The sequence below is a fragment of the Adiantum capillus-veneris genome, chromosome 3 (assembly GCF_014529385.1).
Source record: "Adiantum capillus-veneris isolate H3 chromosome 3, ASM1452938v2, whole genome shotgun sequence".
NCBI lineage: Eukaryota > Viridiplantae > Streptophyta > Polypodiopsida > Polypodiales > Pteridaceae > Adiantum > Adiantum capillus-veneris.
Window position 1 is genome coordinate 146083312 of NC_140933.1, and position 10304 is coordinate 146093615.

Consider the following 10304-nt stretch of genomic DNA (forward strand, 5'->3'; position numbering starts at 1 on the left):
TACAATTAATCTACTTGCATGAAGTAATTAATCTACTTGCAATAAACCATTAGCCTTCTTGCAATCAAGCATAACATAAACTTGTGGAAATCATTGACTATCCCAAGCCTCAGTCCCAAGACCTCAAACACCTTTGAAGGTGGAGAGAGCTAGCAGGAATGAGGGTAGGGAAGAGGAAGAAGAAGTATTTCATAGGAGAAAGAAATAGTAGGCTCACTTATCATCACTCTTTTTGCTTAGCATACATAATAGCATAGTAATGAAGATGGAGAAGATGGCAAGATTAAGCATTGAAGCATAGCCCCTGGTTGGATTTGCATTCCATAGCCAAGAGTGTTGGTGTAGGCTCTCAACTTCTCAAGGAGCTTGGAGAAGAAGATGGAGCTTTTGCAACTTGCATAGCACACCATGAGAGAGTTTGTGAGTGTGTGTAGGTGAGCATACCCCCTAAGCAACCCCCCTCTTGCAGCTCATGCTTGAAGCTCATTGGACCCCTCCATGCCTAGCCAATCACAAGCAGCAAGGGTAGCCTTGGGACAAGTGTCCCCCTTTCCCCTTTGAGAGAGAGGACTTGATAAATGCAAAATAAATTAACTAAATCTCCTAAATTATCATTGGACCCCTTGGGTGGCCAACCAATAGGTTTCAGGCACACCATGAGGGCAACATGAGGAGGAACTTGACAATTGTGCCTTTTGCTTTTTTTGTACCATGCATGCCTTGTGTGAGTGTGTGGGTGTTCTCTCTCATCCCCCCTCATGTAGGGCTCGCCCCCTCCTTGTAGGGATTGAATATTTGACTTTTTGAAACCTCAAGCCCCTCATGCATAGCCAAGTTCCCACCACAAGCTTGGCCCTTAATCACTTTAAGCTTGGTTGGGTTCTCACCTCAAGTACAACCCTAGTAGCATCTCAAGCATGTCAAGCACCTCCAGCATCTCAATCGTCAAGAACCTCAAGCATCTCAAGCACCTCAATCATCAAGCACCTCAAACACCTTAGTCATCGAGCATGACAAGCTGGACAAGCCCCTCGAGTTGGGTCGGATTCCTACCTCAAGCTCATCCCTAGCTGACCTAAGGTCAAAGGAATTTTACACACATTATTGGAGGTCTTCAATGAAGCTAACCCTAAGGTCTTATGCTCCATAGGTTAGCCTTGCTCTTTGATAGACCATCTCTCATTTGGGCCCCTTTTCTATTGGCCCCGTGTTGAGATAGATCTATAAGCACATCTCAATATCGTAACCCTTGTTCTTGTTTATTCTCCCACATTAAGTGATCAATTTAATATGAAAAAATCATTTGGGTTGGTTAGAGATAGTTTTTATGACATTACCTCTCTCTTGAAATCATAGTCGTCCTCGACTATGAGGTAGAGATGGTAAAGTCTCACCCATTAGTCCATTGGTTCAGGATCCATGTTTACCATACGACATTATTCCAGAGTGGATGACTAATCCACTTGGTGCTTGAGAGACACTGTCTGCGCAAGCATGTCTTATTTTTAGTCCATATCCTACTTCCAAAGTAGAGTGACAAGTTCTACTTGGTGTTTGGGAGACGTAGTCACCACAAACATGATCCTAAGTATACATACTTCTTAAAATTTGTGCACAAAACATAAAAAGAGAGTCTTATAAGACAAAAACATTGATCATTTAAAATGCATTTCTTTTACATTTTCTTACTCTTATGTGTCATTGTAAGCATCATTAACAAGGTTCATATTATCCTTAAGCTATGTTCTTTGCATGCATTTAGCATCTTTGAAAGGATAATTCTTAACTTAAATAAGATACTGTCAGTAATCTTACCATTTCTTAATACCTTCTGTTCCTGTCGAAGGATGAACTTGGGTTGGAGTTTGTTTGCTTTATCCTCGATCTCTGGTGGGTCTTCATTTATGGCCTCTATTGGTGGCTCTCCTGAATAAGGCTCGAATAGGCTCTCATGAAAAATGATATATATGAGCCAGTAGTGATATATATGAGCCAGTAGATGGGAAACTTTAATTGATAAGCCATCTTATGGATGGGCTTAAAAATTTAGAAGGGGCCATAGTATCTTTGTGTTGACCTAGCATAATACCTTTAATGGCCTGTAGGATTCGTGTGTGTAATTTTCCTTAGATGAGCCTTGGGAAAGTTTAGTAAGACCAAACTTTTTTCCTTTTTTCTTTAAAGGATAAGGCTCTTTTGTGCTTAATAGCAATAGCCCCTTGTTCCTTTATACTGAAGAGTAAGGCTCTTTTGTGCCTAGTGGCAGGAGCCTCTTTTGCCTAGCTAATAGATGGATATAGCCTATTTAATCTTCTAAAAAGATTCGTTTTGATCTCGGCTATACTCCTTTGCAATGAATATCTTCCCAGGTACCTAAGCTACAAGGGACTTTTGGATCTTCCGTCTTTAGCCTCAAAAGGTCTTTTCCCCTTAGATGTATGTTCACGTTATTAGAGACATACTTTTGTTAGGATAAGTACTTCTCCTATTTTGAGCATTGATCTACTTCAAACCACAGGCTTTTAGTAGATCAAGGATCATTAGTTTTGTTATTTTCCTTTTGGCCATCCGTTGGAAATAGTAGGCCGAGAAAAAGAGGTTTAATCTAGTTCTAATAGAGACTCTACCAGAAATTTGTGGTCATTGTAGGATTTCTATCCGACACAATTAGATGTTGGCAAGTCATGGTCCCTCTATCATACTTCATCTTTTGGTATACCATACATTTTGAAACATACTCTTGTATGTTCTCGTTTCTTGGTAAGTATGCTTTTACTCCTAGCATAGTAAATTTGAATTCTTCTTTGCCCCACATATGGGAGGAGCATGGGAAGCGAGGAAGATATAGCCTATTGAGGTATGGAAGATAACCATCCTCTAACGTGAGTGGTTCTTTTTCTTCCATTTATAAAGGCTGTTATCATATCCCTAAAGTCTGGATTAGAAGCATATTTAACTATCATAAAAGATAGTTCATTGTAAGTTGCTATTGATACCCTATCTACCCTTGTCCATTGTGAAAGTGCATCAGCTACATGATTGTGCTTGCCTGCAATGTGAGCAATGTAAAAATTAAATTGCAAAAAGAAACTCGCCCACCTCATTTGTTTGTCGGATAGCTTGGTTTGCATGATGGATGGAGTCCTCAAGAAGTACTTCCATGTGTTTACAGCATGTAAAACAGCTCATAGTTCCTTTTGTGTATGTCCAACATTCGCTCATTGGAGTTGAGTCTTTGAATCTCATATGCTATGGCATTCCCTTCTTGAAGCAAAGTTTTGCTCGAAGGCAATCATCCACGCATTACATTGGACCTCAAATAGCTTTGAGAGATCCCGTAGTGTAAGCATAAGTTGAGAGATAAGTTTCTCTTTGAACCTTTCAAAAGTATTTTGCTCTCTTTGCAGTCCATGTATAGTTAACGTTCTTTTTTGTTAAGTCATGTATTGGACCTGCTATAAGCATGAATTTTTCCTATGAAGCATCTCTAGTATGCACTCATACCTTTAGAGATTCGCAACTCATATAGACTCCTTGGATTAGGCCATCTTTTAATTACCTCTACCTTTTGTGGATCCATACAAATACCACCTTTAGAGATAATGTGACCTAATTATTGAATCTCTTGAAATTTTCACTTTGGTTAGAAGAAAGTCTAATCTCTCTCAAAACTTACCAGTTCATGCTATTGCTTTTTGAACTCCTCTTGTGGAGCTTATAAAGCTCAATAAGGAGGCTTATTAGGCAGTGAGCTTTGTGGTAGTAGCTCCATTGCATGGCCATTGTCCCCTCATTGTGGAGATAGCTCACGGGGGTATCATCAATAAAAACATTTTGGAATGCATTTAGGAATTTAGACAACTCTAATTCCTCTTGATTCTCGTCTTTTTTATTGTTACTAGTTGAAACATTAAATTCATTTACAAACTTTCTAACAGAAATCATGTATATGAAAATATAGATTTTCATTAACTTGTGAAAAGCATGCATATTTACAAGGGATAGGATGCTACCCAACTCCTAAACATGTATGTACATATCTCCTAGCATAGGAAAAACGGAATCCTTTTGCTATGAGCATCCTCTCTTGAAGTTTCCAGCATAGAAACTCAAGGCGGCTTGTTGCGTGCATTTCTTTGGGGATAAGCACGATAGACATGCCCTTGCTGTCCACACTTGTAGCATTTGTTATCCTTACGATAAAACTCTAGCTCTGTTGGAGAGAGTCTATTCTTACATTTTTAGACTCCTTTCTCCTTAGCTTTGTTATCATTGTTGCTAGAGTTGCCTTTGGAGGAAGTTTGAGCATTATTCCTCCCTCTAGGCTCATTTTGATCCTTCACTTCCATGGGCTTAGAGTTTCTCTTAACCCCTTGTTGGAAGTTGATTTGAGAGGCGACCATACTATGGTGTATGACCGCCGATATGGTACTAGGCCTTTGCGAGTTAATATACTCGGCCATCTCTTCATAAAGACCCGCACAGAATTGTTGCTTTTGCTCCCCAAAGTCTATCTTTTTGTAGACAGTGACTTTGAGAAGTAAATCCCAAAACTTATCCACATACTTCTGGATAGACTCGTAGGGAGAGAGTTTCAAGCTTTACCATTCCATGAGGACATTGTCTTTAGTGTTGCTTGCCAGAAACTGTTTCATGATGGAGGCTCTTAAAGCCTTCCATGTCCTTGGAGCTTTTCTTTGGGCTCGTAGGCTAGCCCACCATTGACGAGCGGAGCTTTGGAAATGCATAGATACTTGATGCAGTTTAGAGGACTCCGTGAAGCCTTCATCACCAAAGGCAGCATCAAACTGCTGGATGAAGGCCAAGATCTTGTCCGTAGCACCAAAGGTGCCATCATAGGTAAGGACAGTGGTGTTCTTCCCTCCCTCCTTGAACTTCTTCAGCTTCTTGGACCTTCTCCATACCAGATAGGACTTGCGATGGCCTTTCCTCTTGGGCTCTTTGAGAGAAGATCCACTACCTTCATTGGAATATGAGGAAGGTGATGAAGATGGAGAAGAGGGTGACCTCTTTCTCTCCTTTTCCTTCTTTTGGTACCTCTCTTCCCTTTTGTGATAACGACGAGGAGGACTTTGCGGCGATCTTTCCCTTTGGGGGGAAGTTGGAGATCGTTGAGGCCGCCGTCTTCTTGAAGCCACATCTTCGGAAGTATTAGGAGACTCACTTCTTTCTCCTTCCCTTGGTGAAGGCTCTATAGTAGAGACTTCGCCTCTCTTCTTGGATGGAGGTAAGCCCGCTAGTAAACGTTTAAGCACTTCGTATGGGTTTCTCCTCTTATCTCACCATAGTGAGCCCTCTCTTGGAAATCTCTCAAAGAGACTTCTCAGGTGCTCTCTCTTTTGGGGGAGTTTGGAGAATCCCATAACTATGAAGTTGTTTGAAAAATTCACCTTGTAGGGCTGGGTTTCCCATAGCTTGTTGCAGCTTAGAAACAAGACAATTGATAAACATGGGAGCATCGTCATTAGCACCTTCATGTGCAAAATCAAAGTTATTAATGTTCATTCTACTCTCTTGGTTATTGTCATCCATGCTAATTAAACTTATGTGATTACTTAAGATACTCTTTGGCAAGTCAAAACTTTAATTGCTACTCCTCTTACCCTTTGAAAATCCGGCTCTTAAGTATCTATACTCACGGCTCGAAGTGGTTAATTATAGAGAGTAGAGGAGTAGGTATTAACATAGCAGAGTTGCCGAGGGTTAGCTCCTTTCGGACTTCTTATGGCTCAATAATGGTAAAGCCGTAGGCAAGTCTGAAAAGACTCCATTATTAAGTCCAAAGCTCCCAAGGTGTGCACCATATCCAACATAGTGGGCTCAACAAAATTGATAATAGATCCCAGTTCCACTTACCCTAATATAATTAACAACATCAACCATTTATAGGCTACTTAAGGACCTCTCTTCTTAACCAAGAAAAGAGAAACCAAATGCTCTGATACCAATGTAATGGAAATGGCCTATGAACTTAGAGAATAGCGGAATTAAGAGAATTAGAGTGAGCAAATTTCAAAGCATAGAGGGTGAACTTAATTGGTAGTAGCAACTTAATCATAACACTTAATTAACTAGGCATGAGCAATACTTTTGCAAGAGAGAGAGTTTAGAGAATATGACAACAGTTTAGGACCGGATTTATGTGGAGCCGGTCCCCCCTCCAAAAAGCATTCGTATTATAGATTCTCTCTTTAGGAGAGACTTGGTACAATACAATCTTTGTGTTCCTTGAGACCTCTTTGGAGGTATGAAGATGGAAGCTTCATACACCAAGCTTTTTCTTAATAGCAACAATCAATCTTAGCGTGAAAACAATCAAGAACTTGTGAGCATTATCAATCCTTGTGTTCCCTAAATCATTTGGGTGCATGAATATGTAAACTTTTATGCATCAACGTGTGTTTAAAGCAACAATTAATCTACCTTGCAATACAATTAATCTACTTCCATGAAGTAATTAATCTACTTGCAATAAACCATTAGCCTTCTTGCAATAAGCATAACATAAACTTGTGGAAAGCATTGACTATCCCAAGCCTCAGTCCCAAGACCTCAAACACCTTTGAAGGTGGAGAGAGCTAGTAGGGAATGAGGGTAGGGAAGAGGAAGAAGAAGTATTCCATAGGAGAAAGAAATATTTCCTCACTTATCATCACTCTTTTTGCTTAGTGGACATAATAGCATAGTAATGAAGATGGAGAAGATGGCAAGCTTAAGCATTGAAGGCTCTTGGTTGGATTTTCATTCCATAGCCAAGAGTGTTGGTGTAGGCTCTCAACTTCTCAAGGAGCTTGGAGAAGGAGATGGAGCTCTTGCACCTTGCATAGCACACCATGAGAGAGTTTGTGAGTGTGTGTAGGTGAGTATACTCCCTAAGCAAACCCCTAGCTTCCTTGGGTCGACCCCCCCTTGTAGCTCATGCTTGAAGCTCATTGGACCCCTCCAGGCCTAGCCAATCACAAGCAGGAGGAATTACAAGCAGCAAGGGTAGCCTTGGGACAAGTGTCCCCCTTTCCCCTTTGAGAGAGAGAACTTGATAAATGCAAAATCAATTAACTAAATATCCTAAATTATCATTGGACCCCTTGGGTGGCCAACCAATAGGCTTCAGGCACACCATGAGGGCAACATGAGGAGGAACTTGACAAGTGTCCCTTTTGCTTTCTTTGTACCATGCATGCCTTGTGTGAGTGTGTGGGTGTTCTCTCTCATCCCCCCCTCATGTAGGGCTTGCCCCCTCCTTGTAGGGATTGAATATTTGACTTTTTGACACCTCAAGCCCATCATGCATAGCCAAGTTCCCACCACAAGCTTTGCCCTTAAGCACTTTAAGCTTGGGCTGGGTTCTCACCTTAAGTACAGCCCTAGCATCTCAAGCATGTCAAGCACCTCAAGCACCTCAAACACCTTGGTCATCAAGCATGAGAAGCAAGACAAGCACCTCGAGCTGGGTGAGGTTCCCGCCTCAAGCTCAGCCCTAGCTTACCTAAGGTCAAAGGACTTTTACACACATTATTGGAGGTCTTCAATGAAGCTAACCCCTAAGGTCTTATGCTCCATTGGTTAGCCTTGCTCTTTGATAGACCATCTCTCATTTGGGCCCCTTTTCTATTGGCCCCGTGTTGAGATAGATCTATAAGCACATCTCAATATCGTAACCCTTGTTCTCGTTTATTCTCCCACATTAAGTGATCAGTTTAATATGAAAAAATCATTTGGGTTGGTTAGATATTAGTTTTTATGACTCTCTCTCTCTCTCTCTCTCTCTCTCTCTCTCTCTCTCTCTCTCTCTCTCTCTCTCTCTCTCTCTCTCTCTCTCTCTCTCAGTCACACACACACACACACACACACTTTTTTTTGTAAATTAGTTGATTAATTTACTAGGAGGAAACCTCAAAGCGAGGAAAACCCACTGAAAAGATCATATACAAGGGGAAGAGCACAGAACTCCTCAATTGTAGAACGTAAAAAATTCATATGAAAGCTGATGCATCTCTGAGGTGATATCACCAACTTCAAAGAAAATCGTAACGATTGCGGAAGAGAAAGCCTAAAGAGAGGAAATGGATCCGCATGAGTACGATGGAACATGTAAGCATTACACTGACTCCACACGGTCCAGAAAGCCCAGTATCTGACCCACATGAAGAAGACCGCAAAACGTTGTAACGTCGGTGAGAAAATGCCAAATGCCCAAAACCTTTTGTGAAAGACAACCCCACGAAAATGGAGCCACTTACACACCGATACATGGCGAAGGAAGTCTCTAGTAACGCAGCAATCCCACAACAAGTGACAAATATCCTCTTATGCAGTCGAGCAACAAACGCAAGAAGAAGGACGAATATGACGCGCCCGAAGAAAAGTGCCAACAGGAAGCACTCCAAGCAAACAGCGCCAAAGAAACAGACGCTCCTTCAAAGGCAAATGGCTTTTCCACAAGGCAGAGAGGAGTCTCCTCCACCAAAGGTCAGATTTGTGCATGCACCAAATGGCATTACAATGACCATCAAGCCATGCTCGTGGTAGAAGAATAGCATAAATTCAAGCTGTAGAAATATCTCGAAAAGGCGTTTCCCGAAAGGCCCAATCAAACATGCGATCGCCATTAGGTAAAGGCGAAACAGGCAAAAAGTCTAGCAACATGCTTTGAAGCTCTCTCCAAAACTGACGATAATGCATGCCCAACCCAAAACGACGAGCAGCAAAGGAAAACTCAAAAGTATATCGAGCCTCATCAACCACATCCTCAACCACACGAATGCCACGACCAGAGAGAAAGTAAGCCTGACGAGGTGAGCGGTCGACCAAAGTAAGAGAGAATGCCCGGTTCCAATGGAGGCTTTCCAATCGGATCGAATCACCTTCATGCCGAGGATTCCATGATAAATGCATCGTAACCTCTTTCCAAGCAGATACTAAAGAGGAAGCAAGTGGACATCCAAGAATGTGTCCTTCCATCTTGCCAAAAACCACCTCCCAAAGAGAGGGTTGCCAATGGCCAAAGCAAAAGTAACAACATGCTGACCGAGGAATGCAAACATCAAAGTCCAAGGCTGAATTTTTTGCACAAGAGTGGGCAACAACATAGCTTTCCACGCAAACACATGCCTACGCAAATCCAAGATATTAAGTCCACCAAAACGTTTAGGAGTGCAAAGCTTCTCCATCGACATCAAGCGCAAGCCTTTTTCGTAGCATGAGTCCGCCACAAATGAGACATAATGTCCGACATAAGAGAATCAAGACATCACCGAGGCCAATGCATCAATGGCAAAAAGAACTGAACATATGCCAACAGGATACTTTGAACAATTCGTAGACGAACATGCAAAGGCCAAGTAGAAAGCTTCCAGTAATGCAATTTGACATTCAAGCGTTGCATGACCCAATCGACTTTCTGAGAGTGAGTAACATTCCAGCCAATTGGATAACCCAAATGCCTAGTGATCACATTTGAAGACACAATCTCACCTGGCCACAACAGACTATGCCAATCACAAGAACGGAGAGGCAAAAGCTTCGATTTACAAAAGTTGACTTTAAGCCCAGCCGGAATGCCAAACAGTTCCAAGGCTTCCATAATCACCTTGACATCTGCCTGCTGATTACGAGGCATAAATAACGAATCATCAGCGTAAACCTGGCCAACGAATGTACGACCCGAAGGTAACCGCAGACCATGCAGACTCTGAACAGAGGTCAAGTGATCAAGATGAGTCAACAATGGGTGAGTAGCAACAGCATACAACAGAGCACTAAGGGGGCAGCCCTGCCGGACCGAACAACCAAGAGGCCAAGATTCAGTTAATTCACCTTCTAAAATCCCTGAAGATGTGATACATGCATACAAAAATAAACCACATTGGCAAATTTAGGACCAAACCCTAAACACATCATGGTGGTGGCAATGAAGTCCCACTGTACAGTGTCAAAGGCCTTTTCAATGTCAACTTGCATAACCAACACATCTTGTTGAGTGTACTTAGCGTACTCCATGCCAATCAAAATATTAGCCAAATTATCCATAATCTGGCGACGTGGAATGAAACCATATTGAGCCTGATGGAGTCTTGCAAAAGATGGTCCTTAATGTAGTGCACCAGTATCTTACCCAACATCTTATAAATCACCGGCATCAAAGTAATCGGATGCCAATGAGAGAATCGGTCACAAATTTCTTGCTTAGGCAGCAATTTAAGTAAACCTTCTTTCCAAGATATCGGCAAATCTTGTTTCTCCCATGCCGCATTAATCATGTAAAGTAGAGGATGCTCAAGATC